Here is a 14541-nt window from a genome sequence, read left to right as displayed (position 1 = left end):
ATGAATGAAACCTTCCTGGATCAATAATTCTGAGATGTTACATCTTCACTTACCATAAAAGTTAGTCAATATTTCAAGAGAGGTGGAATGCATGTTGTCACCTTCTCAATGTATATACACATTAATACTGTGTACACTGATCTCCATCACTTCAATGAACCCAAAATTTCACACAAAAAAAAAGGCAGTAAACATATCAAGTAAACAGGAGTGGATCAGGGACCGACTGATTCAACTGAGGTTGTTTGAGGTTAGCGTCATGGAATATAGTAAAGGAGAAACCCAATTATATCAAAGGTTACATAACAAACAGTCTGATAGCAAGACTTCCTGTTTTCAATAACATTTGCTGTTCGTATATTAGACCTGATCTTATCAGCTTTTGACTATATAAACAAGCAGTTTCGTTTTTTTTTAATTCACATAAGGTTTGGATGCAGGAAGTAAACTTAAAGGAGAATATCTGATTCCACTCTGATATACAGCTGAGTATTGTATGCATTTCTGGCTAATATATAAAGGATATTAAAGCCATGGAAAAGGTAGAGGAAAAATTCACAATACCTGGCATTAGAGACAATCGGGTTTCTGTTAGATTGTGTTGGTTTTATTAACGCAATCCGGCCAAATCAACGCAAATGATCGAGGAATTTCCATTTACGCTGGGCGCAAATTACGTCCAGCATAATTCGAGTTTGCGCCATCTTTTGCGCTGGTTCAAAAGTCATTGCGCTGAAGCCGGCCCCACCCACAAAACAGGCCACGCCCCCAAACAAAATAACGAAGATGATGAGTTTCCACCAATTGCGCCACTGGCAGCCGCTCGATGAGGGTTTTCAAATTAAGTTAGTTTTCTTAGGCACACAGGCACTAGTAAGCACATTTTAAATGTTTTTACACATTAAAAAATATTAAGAAACTAACTAGTGTACACCAATGAAAGTAGTAAATGGTTCTGAATAGTTTTTTTAAGTCATTTTCAGTGATTTAATATCAGGTGGAGGGCTAGCCACTCATTAAAAATGCTTATTTTTTGTGATGAATCCATTTTCAGTTGTATTAATAGAACAGCACCAGATACCACTCTTAAATACATCTTAAATGCATTTTATTGCGAAAAAAAATAAATGATTACATTCTATTAAGCTGCCGGATTGCACTGGTTCATGGAAGATTTTACGTTTGTGACTATGCAAATACATTTTAGCGGAAACTCGAACTGTAACCCAGCTGGCACAATTTGAGCCCAATTGCTGATTGCACCCAAAGCGGAAACTGTACCCCATTAGTTATAAGGAAAGGCTCGAAAAATTGGTGTTTTTTTTTCAATGAAACAGAGAAGGTTAGGGTGGGAGGTGGCAATCTAATAGAAAAATGCAGAAGTATGAAGTTTTGAGAGAGTAAATAGTGTAAGATCGTTTCTACTAGTTTGCGAATCATTAAGGGGTGCAGCGCAAGGATTATTACTAGAAGGACAAAGAGGGACGTTAGAAGAAATATTTTCACACCAAGAGTTATTGGGGATTGCTTTCCCACAAGTGGTTATTGAGGCTGGAATGTCAAGTAAGAGAGATTTGGATAAGTATTTGAAAAAGAATATCAAAGGATACGGGAAAAGATTATGAGATACCCCCGGTTGAAGAGTTGCCATTGACACTGGCACAATGGGCTGAATGGCCTCCTACTGTGCTGCAATTTCTATGATTCTATGGTCTGATCATTGGATTTCAAACTTCTATTGGTGTGAATTTCCATTGGGGTTCACCTGCTGTAACTTTAGTGGATGAGCCGTGGAACATCCAGGAAAATGCCGTTTTCAGAATTGATACCATTTTTAAATGGGTTTTTGCAGCTCTTCTGTAGAAATTACCATGGACGAGTGGGAGAATTCATGGTGGAAGTCCACGCACACTGTGACGCGCATTGGACAAAGTCAGCATGGGTTTACGAAAGGGAAATCACACTTAACAAATCTACTGGAGTTTTTTGAGGATATAACTAGTAGAATAGATAGGGGAGAACCAGTGGATGTGGTGTATTTGGATTTTCAGAAGGCTTTTAATAAGGTCCCACACAAGAGGTTAGTGTGCAAAATTAAAGCACATGGGATTGGGGGGAATATACTGGCATGGATTGAGAATTGGTTGACAGACAGGAAACAGAGAGTAGGAATAAACAGGTCTTTTTCCGGGTGGCAGGCAGTGACTAGTGGGGTACCGCAGGGATCAGTGCTTGGGCCCCAGCTATTCACAATATATATCAATGATTTGGATGAGAGAACTGAATGTAACATTTCCAAGTTTGCAGACGACACAAAGCTGGGGTGGAATGTGAGCTGTGAGGAGCATGCAAAGAGGCTCCAATGTGATTTAGACAAGTTGGGTGAGTGGGCAAGAACATGGCAGATGCAGCATAACGTGGATAAATGTGAGGTTATCCACTTTGGTTGTAAAAACAGAAAGACAGATTATTATCTGAACGGTGATAGATTGGGAAAAGGGGAGGCGCAACGAGACCTGGGTGTCCTTGTACACCAGTTGCTGAAAGCGAGCATTCAGGTGCAGCAAGCAGTTAGGAAGGCGAATGGTATGTTGGCCTTCATTGCAAGAGGATTTGAGTACAGGAACAGGGATGTCTTACTGCAGTTGTACAGGGCCTTGGTGAGACCACATCTGGAGTATTGTGTGCAGTTTTGGTCTCCTTATTTGAGGAAGGATGTCCCTGCCATGGAGGGAGTACAAGGAAGGTTTACCAGACTGATTCCTGGGATGGCAGGACTGACATTTGAGGAGAGATTGGGTCGACTAGGCCTGTACTCACTAGAGTTTAGAAGAATGAGAGGTGATCTCATCGAAACATATAAAATTCTAACAGGACTAGACAGACTAGATGCAGGGAGGATGTTCCCAATGGATGGGGAAACCATAACCAGGGGTCACAGACTCAGGATACGGGGTATGCCATTTAGAACTGAGATGAGGAGAAATTTCTTCACTCAGAGGTTGGTGAACCTGTGGAATTCTCTACCACAGAAGGCAGTGGAGGCCAAGTCATTAGATGTATTCAAGAAGGAGATAGATATATTTCTTAATGCTAAAGGGATCAAGGGATATGGAGAAAAAGTGGGAACAGGGTATTGAGTTAGACTATCATCCATGATCATTTTGAACGGCGGAGCAGGCCCAAAGGGCCGAATGGCCTACTCTTGCTCCTGTTTTCTATGGTTCTATGATTCAACCTGTACCATCTGTATCAGTAACTAGGACAGATGGTCGCGGCATTCAGACAGCACACATAAAATTCAATGACATTTTTTGTTAAAAAATGTATTTGCCTGGAATTTCCACAGAGGTTTTCCCCATATCCTGCCGTAACTGTGACAGAAGATTGGTAATACCCCTGGAGACATGGCATAAATGGTTGTTTCTCTGGCAGTTCTGCTGATCTGCCACCGAAGTTATGCCTGGAGTTCTGGAGAACCTCACAAAAATTCTCCCCCATTGTGTGGTGACAATGCCCACATCCAGTAGATAAATCTAAACTCTGTGTACACCTTTCCTCTTCTAAACGTGAGTCTGTGTCCCCTGGTTCTAGTGTTTGTAGTAATCACAAACATATTATTGGGGCTCAATTTATATATTCCTGTAATAGTTTTAAATAATGTCTCTCCTGAGCCTTCTTTTCTCCAGAGTAAATAATCCCAAGCTCATAGTTCAGATGCCTTAAGCTAGATATTAGCTTGGTTACCCTTTTCTGCACTGCCTACAATGATTGGATATCTTCACTATTGTGCGGTGACCAGAATTGTACACAGATGTGGCCATACTAGTGCCTTATACAATATCACCTCCTGAAATTTATGCTCTCTCTCTCCAGCTATACATCCAGTCAGCCATCTTTGCTGCTGCTGCACACTGGGCTATTGGTTTCAGTGAGCTATCCACTATTACTCCAAATTCCTCTTCTGTGTTTCATAATCTCATTACTTTACATTTGTCCATATTAAATGCTTATTTTTGACATCCTCCCACCACAATTTAGTGTCATCTATGAACTTAGACACCTTGGGCAGGATTTTAACTGTGAAAAACGAGTGGGTTGGGGGCAATGGAGGATTGAAAATTGCAACAATTTCAGACCCACCTCCAACCTGCCCATTTCTGGTTTTCACCGTGGCAGGACGAGGCTCGGGCGACCAACCCGCTCTCAGCAGGCGGGTTGGTTACTAAAATCTTTCAATAAGGATGCAGGCCTTCATTTTGAAAGGTTTTGTGATTTTAGCCTGTGTGGGCCAGGATTCCCTTCTCCTTCACGCCGCATGAGAGGAGGCATGGCGGCCCGAAACTTCAGGTGTGCCTTTCTGGCATAGCTTGTGGGCCCAGAGAAGCAGGAGTGTGGCCCCATGCCCAACAAGCCTACCTGCAGTGACCCTCCCAACAACTGCCGATGCCCCATTCCCCCCCCAACAATCACAGACTCCACGATGACCCCACCCCCCCTCGGTGACTAACCCCCGATACCCCCCACCCCATCGATGCTCAATAACTGATACCACCCCCACCCCGCAATGACTGACCCCCGATTCCCCCCACCCAATGACTGACTCCCCGGTGACTGACCTTCGATGACTGACCCCTCCTCCCCCCGATGACTGACCCTCCTCCATGACCCCCATGCCCCCATGCCCACCCACACCCCCCCCCTCCTTCCCTACTGGAATCATAGAATCTAAGACTTACCTAAACACTTGCCTTTTCACATCCTCTTCTTTGCTGAAACCAGCCTGTCAATCAGGCTGGCCTGTCGGACGGGAAACCAACAAAAAAAAGTCCTTATATTAAAATCGTAATGACCCCAATAAGGTAAGTTTTACATTATTTTTGAGGGGCCAGGAGGAGCAGAATCTCAAAGAATAAAATCTATCTCTGTGTAAATTGCACCCATATCGGGAAATCTACTCTACAGCTTGTACCATGGATATCCCCATGGCTGTCAGGATCACTCTACGATTGGTCAACAGGAGGTGCACTTCTGCAAGCTAAATGTCTCCCCCATTCAGCCGTGCACTAACAAATGACTCCCTCTAGTGGCCCAATCAAGTTCCACCAAATTCACACACAGAAAAGGATAGAAAATATTCTTGGTGAAGGATGCACATTAGATATTGTGTTTGTCTATTTAAATATGGAAATAAAAGAAAAATCAGAACACAGCATCAGTATCTCACTGTACTTTGCCTTCTCTTAACTCAATGGCTTAATTCCTTTTTATTCAGAGACACACATTTGGGGATATAGCAGTCAATCCCCAATGTGCACAGAATTCTAATTTTGGCTTTGTGTAAATCAGGCACTATTCAAATTGCCTCATTAATATTTAAATCAATTCTGTGCTCAACCTGACCACTGTTGCAGCCATTGATGTGACAGGCGCAGAAGATGTACGGGCTCCCCCAGCAGGTAAGGGTCCATCTTCCAACAGATTGCGTGGATAAATATTTTGTACGATCCAATCTATATGAGGGTCAGCAGCTATATTCTGTTTCAGTTTGCCCATTTGCCCCAAAACTATTGTTATATAAATTAAGATTCTCTCCATCTACAACAAACTCATTACACTGGAGGGTTCACCTGGATCTCATCTGCACATACAATATGTCTTTGTGTATACGCCGGGGAAAGCTCATCTCATTTCATTATTCAAGGAGGTCCTAACTGCACCCCAATAGTTCCAGGCACAATGTGGGTGCAAATATCAGTACAAATTGTGTCTGTACCCAAGGGTAAATACGACGGCAAAAATAAAATGCATTTTTCAAATATAGTTAAGTTATGTATGGAAATCTTGGTGCATTGCTGAAAAAAAACTGTCCAATGTTTCTGGAACTGTATTCAGATTGAATTCAGTCTATAGATCAATGACAGCTTAGTTATTAAACAAAACCAGGCCAAATCCCAGCACAATCACAGGCATTCTGTGAGACGTGATCTGTACCTTGGGACACAAGCATTCAAGGCAGAAGTCAGACCTTGTACTTTCAGAATGTGAAAAGAATGGAATGCAAGATTTCAAGAGATTATTTCTGCTTTACAGCCAATTTCTAATCAATGAAGCTTACAATTTCTCTCAGAATTGTAAAATTTCCTGCTCAATATTCTACTAAAAAAACCACAGAAAAGACACCAAACCAACTCTCTTCATTTGCATATTCTTTATATACTGTAAATATTCCTAATGTGGCTACCCTTTGTTTCTCTGTACATTCAAAATTCTGGGCATTTAGGTTAAGAACTATTTGACTGTCTAATGCACCAATAGAATGTGCTGATAGTGCAACAGGCAATTATAAGATAAAGTCATTGTTGTCCCTTACTATACTAATGCATGTTAGTTGTGCCATGTCCTCACTGAACCCTACTTCCTCTTACATAAATGACAGAGACACAAATGACAATATTATTTGTCCGAGCTGAATCGCATGTTCTGAACAAAATGAAGATTTGCATTAAGATGCAAAAGCAGGATTGTATGATAAACAAATATTAGCAATTCAATTTTAAAATGCAAACATTTCACCTTTGATAGAATAATCAAGATTTGGAAAGGTTACTTAAAAATTTAATTTGAAAATGAAGACATACAGATTTACTATGGGCAAACAGCTGCCATTTTAAACAAGATTTTGAAACACAAATTAAAGAAAATGACACTCTTAAGAGCCACACAAGGAAGCAAATGAATTGAATACAGCAGCAGAATACAAATAGCGTGAATTAGGTTTATATAGATATTACACAATCCAAGAACATGCTCCTATACAACAGGCTGAGAGGACGACAGGTTCGGAGGGATTTGGAAAGGTTAACATAACTGCTTAATGTCACAGAGCTGATCAACTGTGCTTCTCCTTAATGACTTTTACAAGAAATTAAATTTAAAGATGTTTCAAAATGGGTAAAAAAAACAGTTAGTCAAGTTCTCACACTATCCAGAACTATATCTTGAACTGTTCTGCAGCTACAACCAGATAACCACACAGAATTGCAGTCTATAATTAACAATTCTCTATCAGGGGAGCTAAATATACTATTTATGTGGAACTCACCATATGCAGGAAACCATAAATTATAAGCTTTACTGACTAAATTAATTCATCTTGGTTGCTATTATGTCAGACTGGGGTTCAATACAACTATATTAAACTCATCATGAGGTAAAGTAGCAGTGGTGAACACATTGTAAAAGAGGAAAGAAACACAGACAGCAGTGACTCAGAATAAGGTTTACTGCAATCTAACTAAAACATTCATTACAAAATTATTTCCATAAAATGACACTACCTTACTTTCAGTACAGTATAAGCTTACTGTAACTGTAACCTGCTTGCTACACAACACTGATACAGAGCGTAGGCTCACAAAGTAACGCATGAATCTGCAGCAGTTCACACTACCTTTATCAGTCAGTCTTCTCTCATTTCTGGGACACTGGGCTTCTCAAAAAGGGTCCCCTTAACAATGCCAGCAAGCTCTGAGACCACACAGCTCCGAAAAGGACTCTCAATGGCTTCTCCTCTCAACCTCATTCAACTGCGATGACTGAATTAGGCCAGCTCTAACCATCTGTTGAAACACGCCTGGATTAGTCACTGTACTCTGTTTGCACCCAGTGTGAAAGCTGCAGGCTGGGTGTTTCCTAGAAGCAGAGGCGGAGCATAGATTGCCATCTAATGCACTCCAGAATTCTATGATTGGTACCTTGCACAGCTAATTGGTAAATGAGCTGTGTGAGGTGGGGAAAGTTACTAAGTGGATCGGTTGTGTTTAAGCTGCCTGTGATTCAAGGACCTTGCAGATTCTTGGCAGAGTATATTTGTGTATTCACAGTACATCTGTAGCAGGCATTTCCATCTGATCAGCTGCTTTTTATGCACACAGAGGGGAAAAGGTTTACTTTATTTACCAGGAAACAGCTGGCTTAATCAGTTCCACCAGCAATCTATTTCATTCACCCCTTATGCAGTAAGTAAGAGCGTAGTGTAAAAAAACAGGAATCATATCACTAGATTCCAAAGGGTATTAATTACTGGAAATCACATCTGTGATAGAATAAATGAGTTGTAAAATATACAGTTGAATAAATCAATTTGTTTCACATCCTGCTTTATAAATTCCAGCAGTAAGGGCAGAACGTTAATCTATTAATGAATCATGTATCAATTATATAGATTTTTAAATGACTGTACAAGTAGAGTGTAGCTCACAGAAACAACCTTGCAGTAGGGCACAAGACATGTAGTTTGCTGGAATAGAGATTGTCATGAAACTTTTCTATACGAGGAATCTTTTCAACTGACTCAAAGAAGACTTTAAGACAAGTGGGTCTCCTTATCAAAGCAAAAGACAGAATCACTCGGGGTGAACTTGGTCCTCAGTGGTCGTGCAAAATGGGCTGAAACGAATTGGCAGTCTGTTTTAAAATAAGGCTGGGTGTAAAATGGGCTGTCAAATCACTATTGCCTGTTTAGCACTACTGTCGAAGACCAATTTCACCCACATTAACCCCTGCACGATTTCAACAGTAGGTCTACTAGAGACATTACAACATTCTGGATTTTCTGCAGTTTATTCGGGTCTTGTTTAACCGTGTATAATTTGTACTTTACAATTTTCATGAAATAAGATATATACTTTCTGACTTTTAGCAGCTGTTCAACAATAGAAAACACATCCTCAAAACTGCATGGGATATTCAGTGCTTAAAGAGTGGTGTATTAAGGGAACGTCTGCAGTCACTCAGAAAGCTGTTGTATATTTCCTCCTCCTTTAAATATTATCCTGTGGGTGAGATTAGTAATCTCACTAACCACCTAAAGGTCTGAAATTCTCCAGGAGCAAAAATCAAAAATGATCATTTATATGTGTGAAATTAACATGTCCTGGTATGTAAGCTGAGGAATTCACACCAGCCAGTCAGGAATATTAGTTTTTCTAACCATTAGGGATAATGTTCCTAGAAGACGTGTGGTGGGTGTGGAATTTTATTTATATAGCGAACCTTTATTAAAACAGTTCTTAATAATTATTTCCCAGGGATAGATATGAATTTTTGCTTGGAAGATGTAGCTCATTTCTGCATCATTAGTATATGTACCCCGAATGTGCCTGTGTTACAACATGGCTTACCGCCAAGACATAAAAGTGCTATAAAATGCATCTGATCTCAGAGAAAGTGAGCTCCAGCTAAAATGTAATGTAAAAGATCTTTACAACTCACTTGCCCTGGCAGTATTTGTTAGATATGAAGTGTTTTCACTAATTATATACAAAACTACCATATCTTACTGTTCCCTGGGAGGCAGACTCCATTTAAACCTTTCAGAGCTGAGATTGCTTTATTACTGATTTAGGAGATCTTTTATTCTGCATCACAACAGATCCATCTCCCCCAGCTTTTAACCACAACTTCTTATTATGCCATGTAACATTTTACGTTATTGTTACCCTAACCTCAGCTCACACTCTATTGTGTAACAGTCTATGCTTCCATTACCCTAATGTCAGTGGGACATGTACAAAAAGAATTTAACGTGATACAGAACCTGTTTATACCCCTAAGGGGCAAGAGCTCTACTTGCCAAAAAAACAGCCTGGACGACAAAAGAGGTAAGAGACAACATAAAACTAAAAGAAAAAGCATGCAAAAATGCAAAAAATAGCACAAATCCTTGCGACTGGGAGAGATACAAAGAACAGCAAAGGGTGACAAAACAGATAGTGAGAGCTACAAAAAGGGAGTATGAAAAAAAACGTGCAAGGGATATCAAAATCAACTCAAAAAAATTTACAATTATATTAGGAAAAAGAGGGTGGTCAAGAGCAATGTGGGCCCCTTAAAAACTGATAATGGTGATATTGTAAATAAAAATAAGGAAATGGCAGACATGCTAAATAATTTCTTTGCATCAGTATTTACAGTAGAGGATGAGGATAGCATGCCCAAAACTAATTTTCAATCATGGACAGGGACTCACCATAATTAATGTAAACAAATTAACAGTAATGAAGGAAATAATGGCACTAACGACTGACAAATCCTCAGGACCAAATGGTTTCCATCCCAAGAATTTAAAGGAAGTAGGTGAGAACATTGCAGATGCCCTAACTATAATCTTCCAAAGTTCTCTCGATTCAGGAGCCATTCCTTTAGATTGGAAAATTGCACATGTCACACCGCTATTTAAGAAAGGTGAGAGAGGGAAGCCAGGGAATTATACAACCTTTACAGGTCGGAGGCTCGAGGAACAGCACCTCATCTTTCAATTAGGCACTTTACAATCTTCTGGACCCAACGTTGATTTCAATAACTTCAGATAATAATCACTGCTCCCAATTTTTCAGACAGCAGGTGCTGGTAATGGTTCTGATGTTGCCATTTACAGCTCTTCTAAACCCATCTTTTGTTTCTTTACCTGTCCCAGCACCACCACCTTTGCCTTGCACCGTCATCCCTTTTGTTATTTAATCACTCCTGCGCTCCACCCTATCAGAGACCTTCCCTTTTGTTCTTTCCTCCCCTCCCCTTCCTCGCCCCCACCCCCCACCGCCCCCCCCCCCAGCCTCAGTTTCCACTTTGGACTTAAAAAGGATAGATCAGAGTACTTTCTAAATGGTGAAAAGCTCAAAACAGTGATGGTCCAAAGTGACTTAGGGGTCCATGTACATACATCATTAAAATGTCATGGACAGGTACAGAAAATCATCAAAAAGGCTAATGGAATGCTGGCCTTTATATCTAGAGGACCAGAATACAAGGGGGTAGAAGCTATACAAAGCCCTCGTTAGACCACACCTGGAGTACTGTGTTCAGTTCTGGGCACTGCGCCTTAGGAAGGATATATTGGCCTTCGAGGGAGTGAAGCGTAGATTTACTAGAATGATACCTGGACTCCAAGGGTTAAATTATGAGGATAGATTACACAAACTAGGGTTGTATTCCCTGGAATTTAGACGATTAAGGGGTGATTTGATCGAAGTTTTCAAGATATTAAGGGAAACTGATAGGGTAGATAGAGAGAAACTATTTCCGCTGGTTGGGAAGTCTAGGACTAGGGGACATAGCCTAAAAATTAGAGCCAGGACTTTCACGAGTGAAGTTAGGAAACACTTCTACATGCAAACAGTGGTAGAAGTTTGGAACTCTCTTCTGCAAACAGCAGTTGATGCTAGTTCAATTGTTAATTTTAAATCTGAGATTGATAGATTTAAGTTAAACAAAGGTATTAAGGGATATGGGGCTAAGGCAGGTATATGGAGTAAGGTCACAGATCAGCCATGATCTCATTGAATAGCAGAACAGGCTCGAGGGGCTAAATGGCCTACTCCTGCTCTTATGTACCTATATTCATCTTATATTAACATTCTACATTGTCATTACCCTAACTTCAGCTCTCGCTATAGTAACATTCCACATCGCTACACTAATGTCAGACCTTATTATAGTGTGTAACGCTCTACGTTATTGCTGTCCTAACCTCAGCCTGTTTTATAATGGGTTGGATCTTGTTGGAAGAATAATGGTGTGTTAACGACGCATGCTGTTATTAATGTGCAAATTGTCCAGCAGATTCAGGGGATTAAGAGATACGCCATGAGTTTTGAATCTCCAGAATTTGCTCATCGATTTACGTCGCTCCACCGTTTGCTTCACACAAATGGCATCTCGCCCTTAGCCTCTCCGTTATTTTTAAGAACTTGCTGGATTTGAAAATTAATTTCCCATTAAACTTACCACAGATAGTTAAGTCTGGTAGTTAACAGCGTAAGTACCTTTTTAACAATGTGATAATTGTTAATGAAATGCCAATCAACCTCTCTGGCCCAAAAATTGAACAATTTAAACTGTGGAGTCTTAATCCCTCAGGAGGCAAATTGTTCTTAGAGATTTTTAAAATGTCAAATTTTACATTTTACATTTTTTTTCTTACATTTCCTTCCTGTCTCTTTTTTTCTCTCTCTCTTAATCCAATCTTTCTTTCTCTATCTTTATTTTTCTTTCTGTACCTGATTTGACTCTAATTCACCCTCCTTCTCAGTCGTTCCTCTGTTTCTTTCTCAACCTTTAAATCACGTTGGTTAAGGAGATAGCCTGTTGGTCCCATCGTTCACCAAGGTCCCAGATGCCCCGTTGCTCTGAACACGTCGTTATCAGCTCTCACTTCCAGCGAGTTACAGCGCAAAACATTTTTGAGCTGAAGGGTGCAGAACAAAGTCTAATTAACGGTGCACGCTGTGAGATGCCCAGCTCCAGCAAGATCTGGCCCATTGTGTAACATTCTGTGTTATGGTTAATATGGTTAAGCAGATTTAATTTTTAAAAAGTAGATATCTGATGGAAAATCTGGTTCTCAAAACTAACAGGACATTTAAGGGGCAATTTTAATCCTGTTTGTCCTGTCGGAATGAGGCCGGAGGACCTCACGGTTTAAATCACTGCACAGTACTTACCGCTGTGTTCCCGCCAGCTACCATTTTAATCATGCAGTTTTTTTAGTCGGCTGATGTGTCCATCAGAGGCTAACGGGGTTCTCAGGAATACATGCAAATGGGGATCCCATGGCATTGTTAAGACCCCAACATGATTTTAGCACAAAATCACGGAAGTCCCACCTTGCGCCGAACATGCCAGTAAAAACTAGTGGGACTGATGTCTCTCTCAAAGCCACTGAAGCAGTATTTAAAGAGGCACTCATCTGCAGGTGATTGGATCGCAGGATTACCAGGAGAATTTCCAGCTTGCAGATCACGTCTTTCTGATATTTCTTGCCTTACTTACCCTCAGCTAGCTCTATCTGCTCATCATGGTTACTAATATTGCCAGCTTCCTTTGGATGGAGGAACAGTTGGAGGAAGAGGAGCAGCAGCAGCAACAGCAGCCTCAGCGATCAACACAAGTAACAGCTGGGCCTATTAGAAGGCAGCAGGTGAGGGAGGCTGCTCAGATAAACTGCCAGCCTCGCATTCCCTGATGCTCATGGCTTTGCCCGGACCACTAATCTCCAGGGCTTCCTGCTCGGTTTGGATGAGGGCTATGAGGGCTGGGCACTCCTCCCCAGGTCTTGCTCCTCTTCCTGGCATTATGTACTGATCTGTCTTGCATAAAGAGAGGGCGAGAATTAGTGAGTGTCTATTGAAAAGGTAATTGGTGATGTGTTGGGTTTGTGCATATAGTGCAGGTGCTGAGAGCTGGAGTAGAAGCAAGATGAAATGAGGATGGGGAGGTGATGAATGGAAAGCCAAGTGTGTGGAATGTGAAATGAGGAAGGAGGGCTGGGAGGAGTTGCTGGTTTTATGCAAGTGCTAGGATGTAAGAGAATGGTGTTAGTGTCTGGTGTGAAGAGTGAAAAGGAAGAGATGATTATGTTTGGAATGAGAAAGAAAGGTGTTGCAGTGTGCCCTTGTAACTCGATGTTGAAGGATGTGATGGAAGTGAGGAAATTATTGAGAGTGGTGAGAGAGGGGGTTAAAAGGTGTTGTTGAGAGATATGGAGGGATGAAGAGTTGTACTCACCCTGGCTGCTCTTGTGAGGTCATTGAACCCCATCCTACACTAAACCCAGGTTCTGTGGTTGATGTTGCTGGCACTGGCCCTCTCAGCCACCTCTGTCCAGTCTGCTAGATAGTTGCCCTATGGATGCTGCTGCGGGTGCTGGGGTCAGTACCTCCCTCCTTGCCCTGACCTCCTCCACCACAAGGTGTCAGCCTTGGCTCAAGTAGGAAGCACACTCACCTCTGGGTCAGAAGGTTGAGGGTTCAAGCCCCACTCCAGACACTTAAGTACAGAATCTAGGCTGGCATTTCAGGAAGTGCTGCATTACTAGAGGTGCCATCTTTCAGATGAGGCATTAAACCAAGGCCACATCTGTCCTCTCAGGTCATGCCATTTGACCCATCAAGCCTGTACCAGCTCTTTGTAGAGCAATTCAGTTAGTCTGTAGCCCTGCAAATTTTTTCCCTTCAAGTACTTATCCAATTCCTTTTGAAAGCCATGATTGAAACTGTTTCCACCACTCCTTCAGACAGTGCATTCCATGTCATAAGTACTCGCTGCGTAAAAAAGTTTCCCCTCATGTCATCTTTGGTTCTTTTGCCTATCACCTTAAATCTGTGTCCTCTGGTTCTCGACCCTTCTGTCAATAGGAAGAGTTTCTCTTTACTTACTTTATCTAAACCCGTCATGATTTTGAACACTTCTATCAAATCTCCTCTCAACCTTCTCTGCTCGAAGGAGAACAACCCCAGCTTCTCCAGTCTAGCCACATAACTAAAGTCCTTCAACCCTGGAACCATTCTTGTAAATCTTTTCTGCATCCTCTCTAAGGCCTTCACATCCTTCCTAAAGTGCGTTGCCCAGAATTGGACACAATACTCCAGCTGCGGCCAAACCAATATTTTCTGAAGGTTGTGGAAGTCATGCTACAACTGTACAGGGTGCTGGTGAGACCACACCTGGAGTACTGCGTACAATTCTGGTGTCCTTATT

The 14541-nt window shown here is 41.3% G+C and overlaps 1 protein-coding gene across 3 annotated transcripts in view; it reads right to left on the bottom strand.

Annotated features, from left to right (window-relative positions):
- LOC137335258 (extracellular sulfatase Sulf-2-like) overlaps positions 1-7675 on the bottom strand; it is a 287785-nt gene extending 280110 nt beyond the window's left edge. For 2 of the 3 annotated variants that reach the window (XM_068000536.1, XM_068000535.1), the window contains exon 1: positions 7454-7675. The gene's annotated coding sequence lies outside the window, so the exon portion shown is untranslated. Of the gene's footprint in view, positions 1-564; positions 741-7453 lie in introns of those variants that run through there. The other variant, XM_068000537.1, reaches the window with a different exon arrangement.
- Positions 7676-14541: the final 6866 nt, after the last annotated feature.

This window comes from Heptranchias perlo, chromosome 19 (assembly GCF_035084215.1).
Source record: "Heptranchias perlo isolate sHepPer1 chromosome 19, sHepPer1.hap1, whole genome shotgun sequence".
Lineage (NCBI taxonomy): Eukaryota > Metazoa > Chordata > Chondrichthyes > Hexanchiformes > Hexanchidae > Heptranchias > Heptranchias perlo.
Note: the sequence above shows the minus strand (reverse complement) of the source record. Positions and strands in the feature narration are given on the sequence as shown.